The sequence below is a fragment of the Neodiprion lecontei genome, chromosome 7 (assembly GCF_021901455.1).
Source record: "Neodiprion lecontei isolate iyNeoLeco1 chromosome 7, iyNeoLeco1.1, whole genome shotgun sequence".
In the NCBI taxonomy this organism is placed as follows: Eukaryota; Metazoa; Arthropoda; class Insecta; order Hymenoptera; family Diprionidae; genus Neodiprion; species Neodiprion lecontei.
Genome location: NC_060266.1, coordinates 20,270,210 through 20,281,332, shown reverse-complemented (window position 1 = coordinate 20,281,332; position 11,123 = coordinate 20,270,210).

Here is an 11,123-nt window from a genome sequence, read left to right as displayed (position 1 = left end):
AAGCCTGCTCAACATTGAGCAGAACTTGCTCCAGGTCCAGGACCTTGATATTCCGGAGCTGAAGAACCTGCTGTACAAGAGTCCAAGCATCGAGCGTAGCTTGTTCGAAGTCCAGGACCTACTTTGCACGGAGAACATAGAGTCCGTTAAGCGCGGGCAGCTGTTCTCATTCACATTCAACGAGGAGCGCGACGAACTCGTCAAAATCTCGGGGAAGGACGTGACGCCAGATTCCGATCACGACACCTTTACAAACGACGACAATCTCTTGCAGTTTAACGATGAAAAGCCCTTTGCAAGCGCTCCTCCGAATCTCGGGGAACTCGTCGGGACTTGCAACTCAACGTTCTGCGGATCAAACGACAAGAATGTTAACTTCATACCGAACAGTCTGAGCAAGACACCGACGAAGGGGCGTTTGAAGGAGGCAGGGAAGAACATTAAATCCTACTCGATGAACAGCGGGGACTTATCGTCGAATTACGGTGAGATAAATGACAATTTGAACAGCAGGATCGACGACAAGAAGTTAGTGGAGAGTAAGAAGTGCCACAGTAGGACCAACTCGCTGGACGAGAACGAGATGATGTTCCAGGTAACGGGTGACCCTTGCTGGAGGGGCAAGTCCTCTTTCGAAAGCCTTCAGTTCAAGGGTGAAAACGAATGCGGTGACGGATATCTAGAGATCAACGTCAAGGCGAAGTCGGACGATACGCTGGACAACAAGTCGCTGTACGGGAGAAAGCGAAGCGAGCAATCGAGTCGAAGGTCGAGTCGGAAGTCGAAGGAGAATCGGCTGGCCGAAGTCGAGGCGAAGACCGACGAGTTCCGGCGAAAAATCGAGAGCATAATATCAAGTCGACAGTCGGCATTGCCGAGCGGTGAGAAGGCTAGGAAGAATTCAAGGTCGAATATTGGCGTCGGTAATGTGACCGAGACGCGGAAAAACTCCCAGGAGAGATCACCCAGAATGAGAAAAAGCTCCCTGGACAAAATCACCGCCGGAAGAGGAAACTCTCCGAATGCAAAACCGTTCAAGTCAAACAGCTTCGAGAAACGGAAGCGGAAAAAAACGGGCCGCATTCAAAGCTCTGACAACGCCGCCCTCGTTCCAAGCAAGCTGATATCTTTGTCGTTGTCTCTTCTTCTCGCAGCGCTATTACAGGCTGTCAGGTGCCTCACTGATCTCGTCGACGACGCCTTCAGGTCCGTAAGCTACGACAGAAATGGACTAATGGAGTGAAGTTCATCGCTCATGTTTTTTCACTCTTTCACTTCATTTTTCATCATCACTGTTCGCCCTTTTGGACTTTCATTTTTTCGCACATTTCACGTGTCGACCATTTACGGTTCGACTTTGCATCGTGACGTTATCGAGCTTTGATAAATTTGATAATTGCGTTCAGGAAAGTCTAAGTCTGTTATACCTGTATGATAATTATGTTATTACGGACATGCGTAATGTCAGTGAATGTGATTTTATTATAATTCAGTCTCTTATCGATTTTTCACTTCCGCAACACAGAAGCTATGCATTATGAACTAATAATTTTCGATCAGTTCGATATTTTATGGGGTGAAAAGGCAATTCTTTTGTTACAGATTTTCGGCAACTTATTTATTTTAACCAAATGCCTCTTCGTCGTAGTTTGAAAAAAAAAGGAACAAATGGTAATTTTTATTTGGACTTATTTTCTTAAGACAAAGCCAGGTAGGTCCGGAATTTTTTTTAGGAAAAATTAGTGATCGACGTCGAGTAGTTGCGAATACCCTATTTTTTCAGCTAAAAGTAATAATATTACCCCAGCGCTTGAGACTTATCGTAAGTCGAAGACTAGTCAAACCAAATATATCGTGAGAGTAAAATAATTAGGTCTATAATATACCTCGTCCTAGTTTCATTAATACACGTACAATTATCGACTAGACATAAGTATGACGATCGCTTATATACATCGCACTATCATTTAGACACGCATTTTCTCAAGCTTGAATAACGTATTCCGACACCCGCGTAATTTTTAACAAAAGGTATAAAAACCAATTATTCTATATATATAAGAGCCAACAAGTTAAATTGTCCATCGTATCGTCGAGTCACATCGACGATTCCAATTTTATCACTCTCCTATTATATACGGAATAAAATATGGACGATGACATTGCATGGCTATGAATGAATGAGAATATCGTGTGTGATAAATTGAATAGTTAGCGCTAAATTCGACGAAATCGGGAATTCGACTGGAAATATTCTAAAATTATCTTATCAAACGTAACAATTATAATGCTTGTAATAAACTATGCGAATTGATAGAAAATCAATTAGGAAAATCTAATTTGATTTTATCAAATTTTGCGAAGAAATGGATTAGTTAAGGATTGAAATTATAATGGCCTAAGAAAAAAAGTAGTTTATATCGTACGATAAGCTTCCGCATAGTTTTTGTATAAAGATCAGAATAACGTCATTGTACAATTGTAAAACAGAATAAGAAATAAGAATCAAGAGAGTTCGGAGCTCGTTTAATCATTACTATATTTTGCGATGATTCCGGCAATTTTACGCATAAATCGTGCATGAGACATATTATTATTATTATTATTATTATTATTATTATTATTATCATTATTATTATTATTATTATTATTATTATTATTATTATAACAGTAGTAGTAATTCAGGTTCTCGTTCCACCATGTAAATTATTGCCATAGAATGTATAAAACGCAATGTGTAAAAGTTAGGTAAAAAGCAAATGATTACTAATTTTTTAAAACATCCTTGTTTTTATGATATTGAAGACTGCAATTTCAAAGTAACGACACATCTAAAAAAAAAAAAATCTTCATTCTTCGTAATTTCAGAATTATCAGAAATTCACTAAACCATTTTGGAAACTTAATTACTGCAATGTCATCCTCACATCGCGTATGAGTGATTTTTGCCCAATGATTCGTTGCGTTAGGACGTTACAAACTTTGACGTCGTTTTCTTTTTTGTGTTATACGTAAAGATAAAAAAAAAAAAAAGTCTGCATAATGTAACGTAATTGTACGACGTCACTTTACGATAATTTTGAAACATTATCAGTATTGTGAGAAGTGCATTGGATACGTGAGAAACAAGAGTATGTTATTGAATATTACAATTAAAAATAATACTAATATATATACGTATGTAGGTATATATATATGTATATATTTATATATATATATATATATATACGTATGTAGGTATATATATATGTATATATTTATATATATATATATATATATATATATATATATAAATATTTTCGAAAGTGCCTAAAACTAAAATAAAATTATCGATATCAAAAGTGTTATAATGAAATAAAGATCGTGTGTGATTTTCAAGGTGCGATGATCGTAGCCTTACCCCTTCATATACTATAATGTGCGTGAATTTATATCCTCGCATTTTTAAATTCACACGAAGCTTTATACGACTTTTATTAACCCCCTTGCCGAGAACGTTTATTGTTAGAGTCCTAATTTCAGTCGTATATGGAGGTATGTGAACTCATTGAGGGTAGATAGAAAGAGAGAGAGAGAGAGAGAGAGAGAGAGAGAGAGAGAGAGAGAGAGAGAGAGAGAGAGAGAGAGAGAGAGAGAGAGAGAGAGAATAAAGAATAAAATATACGTCTATATCGAGTGTTATTTTTATCTCCGTTCAAACATTTGGCTGGAAAAAAAATCGGATTTTATTAGGCCGTTAATTTTCTAGATTGACAGCCAGACAATCCGGTTTGCTATCCAACCGCCATTCGGCCCGATTCCATTCAAATTCACAATCAGTCAAATATCGATATGGATAAATAAACTCGGACGAGGCGTTCGAATGTTTTGTGAATATTTCATTTCTTTATTTATTGTTCCGATTCGTTTGATGAAGCAACGTGAAAACTTCGTTCGCAGGATTTATGCTCAAGGGAGTTGGTTGACCAAAAATCGATACCTTTCATTTATTTTATTGCCACATGGCCGTACATTGAGAATTCATCGATTTGATAAATACTCGATGCATGACGATCTTGGAATAAGATTAATAAAAAGTGAGGTTTGAAATTTTTTGAAGACACTTTAAGGATGACAAATCTGTGTATCAAAGGTTCGAAAGTTTCGACGTTGAATTCAATTCAAGCAATCAACACTTCAACGTTAAAGAAAATTTCATACCATACATTTTTTTCCTAGAAAGGTCCGATTGTCATTAATTGCGATGCAAATTGGTTCATTATTTGAAATTTGTTTTACATAGCTGTAAAAAAGATGTTGAGATCATTTTTACAAAAAATAAGGGAAACAAAACTACTCGGCAAAAACATATGGAAGACTTAAATTTTCTTTACCAATAGTATTTCTGGTTGACAATGTTTTTCCACACAAAGAAAGAAGAGATTCTTATACCAAAATTTATCGGTATAATAATTAAACTTCAGTTTCACTTTTCAAACTCCGATTTCATTGTTTTTTCATAATTTGTTATTTATTCCAGCATTCTTACGCCACTTCGTTTGTCTAGCTCCCCTTTATTTTTATTTCAGGTAAAATTGAAAAGACCGTTGGCGTGCCGGAACGGCAGAATTTCATGGCCTACTTTTAGCTCGAGGTACGGAAAATTACAAAGATCTTTGTCCTCCTAACGAGGCTATTTGTTAAGAGGAGCAAGCGCGCGTTCCGTCCCTCCTCCTCACCCTTTGTTCGGGGGTTGTGAATTTCATCACTTCGTTCAAACGATTGCGCGTATATTAAGAGCCTTTTTATTAGCAAGAATAAGTTCGGCTGCACGCTGGGTACCAATTAGTTTCATCGCCGCCATCATCATCATCATCATCATCATCATCATCATAATTATCATCGGCTTGATTCCACGTTTAAACTTCTACGCGTTAAAACTCATTCAGAAAATTCGGGTTTAAAAGGAAAAACGTTTTTAATTATATATACGAAATTTTTTGTTTTTTTAATTTATTTATTTTATTTTTTTTTTGACAAAATTTCGGTTTTAGGTCAACTCTGAAATGCTGTTGTGCGATTGATTGGGGAAGGTTGACGAATAACCGACGATTTATACAAGCAGCTGAAAAAAATACTGTAGTTTTATTTTTATTCTTAGCCTTTAAATTCGATTTTCAAAAATCGTCTATATTTCTTTAGCTTTACACTCGTTTCACTCGACGCAACGTTCCTCAACTTTTTTTACACGATGATTTTGAAACGGTTTGCTAGATTTTTACGAAATCTGGCATAACGAACAACATCATAATGAAGTGAAAAGTAAATGATCGTCGCGAATTTTGTTACCTGCTGAACATGTCGAAACTCAAACTATACTAAATCTTTTTTTAAATGTGAAAATCTGAAATTAAAAATAAAATTAGCAACTTTCAGTTGTGTATTCGTTAGTTATTTGGAAAACTTTAGCGTATCAACAGCAGCGATTTAAAATCAATTCGAAAATCAATGGGAAAAGGGTTATCACCCCCTTGAATGATTTGAAACTTTCAACTACCTACAGAATTCCAGGATTACGATCAGTTTTTAAACACCGAATACTGACCTCGCAATGAGACTGAAATAACTACAAACTCTGCACAGTTTTGAGTGTAAGATTACCACAAAGAAATCGACAGTTTCTCACACATTGAAATAAATATTCGTTTTAAATTTGCAAAGTATTCAGGTTTACGTTACGGTACTTAAGAATACGAGGGTTTGATTTTCGATCACGTTTTTTACCATCGCTACTGTACAGAGGACGATTCCCTTGGCTTGAAAGTTGCGAAGTGAATGTTGGAAGAGGCCAGCTTACGATCGCCGAGGGTGTAATACGACGACGAAGAAAGAAACCCTGATAAAGTTAACGGCTCGGTTGATTTTCGTTGGGAAAGAACAGAGTCCCGTACAGCGATATTCGGTATCCGCAAAAACGTAATTTACGTACAACACGTACAGAGGTATCGTATGTGAGCCGATGTTTGCTTGGGGCAAGGGACGAAAGGGGGTGAGTGAATTCCTTCAAACTTTTACGAGTAAATACTCCATTACCGTAATTCAATGAGCCATGAAGAGACACTCTCTGCGACAGCAGGTTCGATCCGTGCTCCCGCATTAAAGCGCTACGTACCCTTCGGTATTTCGCGTTATTAATATATACAATAACCGTTAAAATTTTACGTCAAACAGTTTACGCCCTCGCCTCGGTCTGCGCCGCGGATATTAATCGTTTAATGGTGTCACTCGCTGCCAGTTTATGATCGCATTTATACTCCTCATGTCCGCGCTGGGCGGCGCCCTTAGACGGGGTAAAATATTGTACATTTCGACTCGCCATTTTACCCTCTACCACTCGGCTGTATTCAATTCGTTGAAAAAATCTGATGAATATTTCTCCAATTTTTTTATTTATTTATTTTATTTTTTTTCATGGAATTATTCAAGAATTTCTTCTCGTGAATTTGTGTGACATTTTTATCTTATCGAGACTTTAATATTACGAAAATTCTGTTAAATTTGTGTTGCGAGTTTTCCTTCGATTCATTCGGGATGATTTTTCTCGATACAGACAATTCGAATTAATATCATTTACATCGCTTTTACGACCAAGCATTACAACTGTAGATAATCTCAAGGATTCTAGGATTGTGAATAATATCCAGAGATTGTCGTTCAGATTATTACTGCTACAGGAATATACAACGAAATTTCTTCTACGGATCTACATATTTACACGAGATTATTATAACATTCAAAGAGATTACGAATATCGTATATATGTATATACGCTGAAAAGTTATGCTTGTAATAATCCTTTGGGATGAAAAAATTCCTTTGAGACGTAGATAAAACAGGAGTACTTCAAAAGACCCCTTCATTTAAAAGTCTGTAGACAAAAATTTTAATCAAACCCGGATAAAAGTTTCTTCGTAAAACTCGTCACAAAAGAATCTACATATTTAATTACCTTGAGGATTACGAATCCAGCCACATTTATCCAACTCACAGGTTAATCTTGTGTGTTATCCTGGTCACGTGTAATCCTGTATCACTGTTGATCAGAACGAATCAGCTTTATTTTCACCTCAATCACATTTAATTTATTCGCGCTTCATTGATTTTTTAGAGATATTCAATCTCACAAATTGCATGCTGCGCGAATGATTCTTATCGCGTTAATTAACATTTTCAAATGCAAACTACGAAAACTGCCGATTTTAGACGTAAACGAGAAACCGAGTATCCGATGTTATCGTTACAACGTTCGGCGATCGACTGACCGAAACTTCGTTTCTCGTCTCGTTAGTATTTACCGATTCTTCGCAAGGCGGAAATTCCCGAAGAAGCCTTTCGTCTTGTCACGATTACGCGGAGCTGATAACTTTTGACTCGTTCCCAGACATTCTTGACAACGAATCTGAAAACAGGAATGTTTTGGTAAAGAATTCATGTGCGATTTATATCAACGCGTTGCGGAGTTCCGGAAACAATGGCGGTCATATTTCGATCTATTTACACCACCTCGCGACTTTGGTCAACTCGTTTGACAGTCGACGAACGAATACCGCAAGAGTGAGTATTGAAGTAAGTTTTTCTCGCCTGGCACGAGTGGAAAATGTTCACAACCTCTATTTTTAATCAACCGTAGAGCGAGCGCGGGCTTTGAATAAAATAGAAGTGTCTATGACGTCACGGATGCATTAGGGGAACTCGTTTTGAAAGACGAGAAGAGTAGCGTAATGAAAAGCATTTCCCGTTTCTTTGATTCAACGTTTGCGTCTCTTTCTACGATGATATTTCCATCGGATCTGAATATCGAGAAGCATTTCAATAGGGCATACAAGCCGGGAGTTATGCTGGCAGAGGTTTAGGTTTACCAAGGTAGTGGCGGGAAACTGATAGGAATAGTGAGGCGGATGAAATCGGAAATTCACTCCTATTGACAGGGATTGGCGGTTGGCTTTTCCTAGTGTGAGTGGCGCATACGTCGAGCTTCCGTTAATGTAGCGAGGATATGAGCCTGGGCGCAAGTCAGCCGGAAGCAAAGCGTCAGCGATTGGGATTGCCTCTGGATAGGAGGAACGCAAACAGCAGAGAAAGAGGGAGAAAAATAGAGAAACTCTCACGCTTCCGCAACGTCTCCTATACCTTTTAACCGTGTTCTGGGTCACTTCGTACGCAGTGTCATTCGGTTCTCACGCACGCAGCTTTGTCTGTCATCATGCATCACAGAGGTGAATGAGCAGAGAGAGAGAGAGAGAGAGAGAGAGAGAGAAAGAGAGAGAGAGAGAGAGAGAGAGAAAGAGAGGGAATAAAAAAAACCCTTAAATTATTCCTCAGCCGATATGAATTCCTGATCGATAACTCATAAATAAAACAGTACACGACAGCATCAACTTGTATCTTATCGGTGTTTTCCATCGCTCTGATACCTTAACAGCATGGGATGTAGGGTGATGGATTATTTCTTATTTCTGCAGACTCGATCCCAACGAAATAATACCTGCGTCAGCAGTTTATGAGTTGTGCCCGAATATGAACGAGACGCCCATTACAAGGACCTAAGAAAGCACTCGGAGGGAAGCTCCTCAGTCCCAAACTTCGTTCCAGGCTTTCTCAAGTCGATTTAACGGAGATTCAAACCATCCGGAATCAGTCGATCACAGTTCTTTTGTAATCACGGTGGTTGATCAGGAGTGAAAGGATGAAGATTCTCCGTGATTATAACGAATCGAGTCTTCGGATATAAAGATTTTACTTGGAACTTTAACGAGGAGTTTGGGAGGAATGAAGAGGTACGCGCAAAATTTATTTATAAGCGTTACATTGTCATACGGTTAAGGGGACAACGAGTGCCTCTTTAACGCTACCTAACCTAGCTCTCAACGCGGGAAAAGACGGTGCCAAAAGATCGGAAAAGAAGCGCAGGGACTAGGAGGTATGAAAGGTGGTGTGGAAGGCCGGAGGCGAGGACTGATGAAAGATTCATGTCAGTCGAGTTTTCTACCTTGGTTCTCTCATCTCGCTTTTCTCACGTCCGGACAAAAACTCGTCGTAAATTCGCCGTCTTAGTCAGCGTCCACCTTAAACCACAAAGGGAGTTTTCAATTCCCCCTATATTGAAGTACAGCTCTGACCCCCGAATTGCACGTCCAGGATAAAAATAAATCCACGTTTTTGAAACGAGTCGCGATAACCTCGCCCAGTCTTTCGCCTTCATTCTCGGTTCGTTATTAATTTCGTTCCAACGCGAGGGTAATTGAAATTGGCAGTGATATTGCACCGGCAACGCGAGTCAAACAGAAGTCAAATCCCACCTCATAAAAGAAGGTAGCTGAAACGAACCTGCAAAAGATGAAAGCCGGGAAATGAACAGCTGCAAAGGAACGTAAGACCGTCCAGCATCGGCCGAGGATTTATTATTTCTCAGGTCAAAGGTCAGCGGGAGATTGAACGTGGAGTCTTTCTCGAGTTCGCCAAATTCTTTCGGACTTTGATGGGTGGTCCTTTTGCAGACTCGGCTTACGTACCTTTAGCGGACTTCGCTGTATGCGATCCCATTCGGAGTCTCATTTCATCCTGACGTTGGAAAACTTGACACGATGATCACTTCGCAGGTTTTCCTAGTCCGATCGAATATACCGCAAAAAATATACGGAGAAAGTAAAGCAGTATATAAAAAACCGGGGGGTTCCGTAAGAACTTGATTATCTTTTTTTTTTTTCATAATTTTTTGTAATATTACTAAAAATTAACGAATTCCCGGACTTTTCTTTCACTTGTGCTGCGAGACTCTGCTTCTCTCCAAATTTCACGATTCTAGGTAAACGGGATGGTTTTAACGAGTTAGTTTGTCACATGAATACGGCTGTATCTTTTCATTGCGTTGACTTGAAAGCTCGAATTTTTTACACCTCCAAGGGACCGTAGACTTTAGTATTATTAATTTGAACTTGATGCCTGAACCCGTTTCTGAGAAAAAGGTTCTTGACAAACTGCGGAAAACAAAGTGATTCTACCGGGGTTCCGTTTTTTTTTTTTTTTTTTTTTTTTATTACCTTTTTAGGTACGTAACCCCAGAAGCTACGCTCATATCGGGAAAGTAATTAGCATCAACCGCCACATCCGAAATCTCGCAGGTGTGTGGCTCGAAAGTAAAACCTAAAATATTATTCCCTCGGGTTTTCGTCGGGCGAAACATCGTTCCGACGTCTCTACAACGTCAAAAATGTATCGTCGGACGGGGAAAGCAACGGTACAGCTTGTTCGACACGACGTTTCCCAGAGTATTTTCTTTTCACCCTTTGCCCAGGCACGTCTGACTGCCTCTGCGATTTATATGCATATGTAAAACGTGTGGCACATACATCTACCAGAGATTATATATTCCTATATCGTAGCTTTAGGTTAAAGTATATCATACATTGCTCAGTTTCTCATTTATTATTTTTTAAACGTTAAACAAGCCCCGTATTCAAATTCATGCTTCCGCTTTCTTAGCATGAAATTTTTGTTTTGCGTTATTACTTTGAGAATTTCTTAAATTCACAAAATTTCGAATCATTTATACGCAAGCTAAAACGTTTTTTTAGCACCTGTTGTATGTCATTAGCTTGAGTTTATAATTTTTACAATTCGGGAAATTATCGTTTTTTGTAGGTATTACGTTTTTAAAGAAGTTTGACTTTTTTGACAGATAAAAAGCAATCAACGATATGAAAAAATTTTCTGGCTCAGTGAAACCAATTTCGGCTTGTTGCAGATTCATTGGTAAAACAATTAATCAAAGTCTATCACGATTGATCGATTATTGAAACAAGAATAAAAAATCACCTGGACCAGTTGATGGATTAGTAGAAAAAATTAGTAGCGAATCAAAATCTTGATTAATGAAGTTGATGGAAAAAAACATTTAATCCAAATCCACGGTGAATCGTTTGATCACAAAACTGTGTAGTTCGTTTCTGTGAAATTACAAATTCGAAATGTAGCATTAGCTGCGTGATGACGAGTTTGATAATAAAAAGAAAAAAACTCCAGGTAAAGTTACGATCAAATCACAGATTTTAACTGAAGTAAGTTTTTGTCACTCTGTTTTAGTT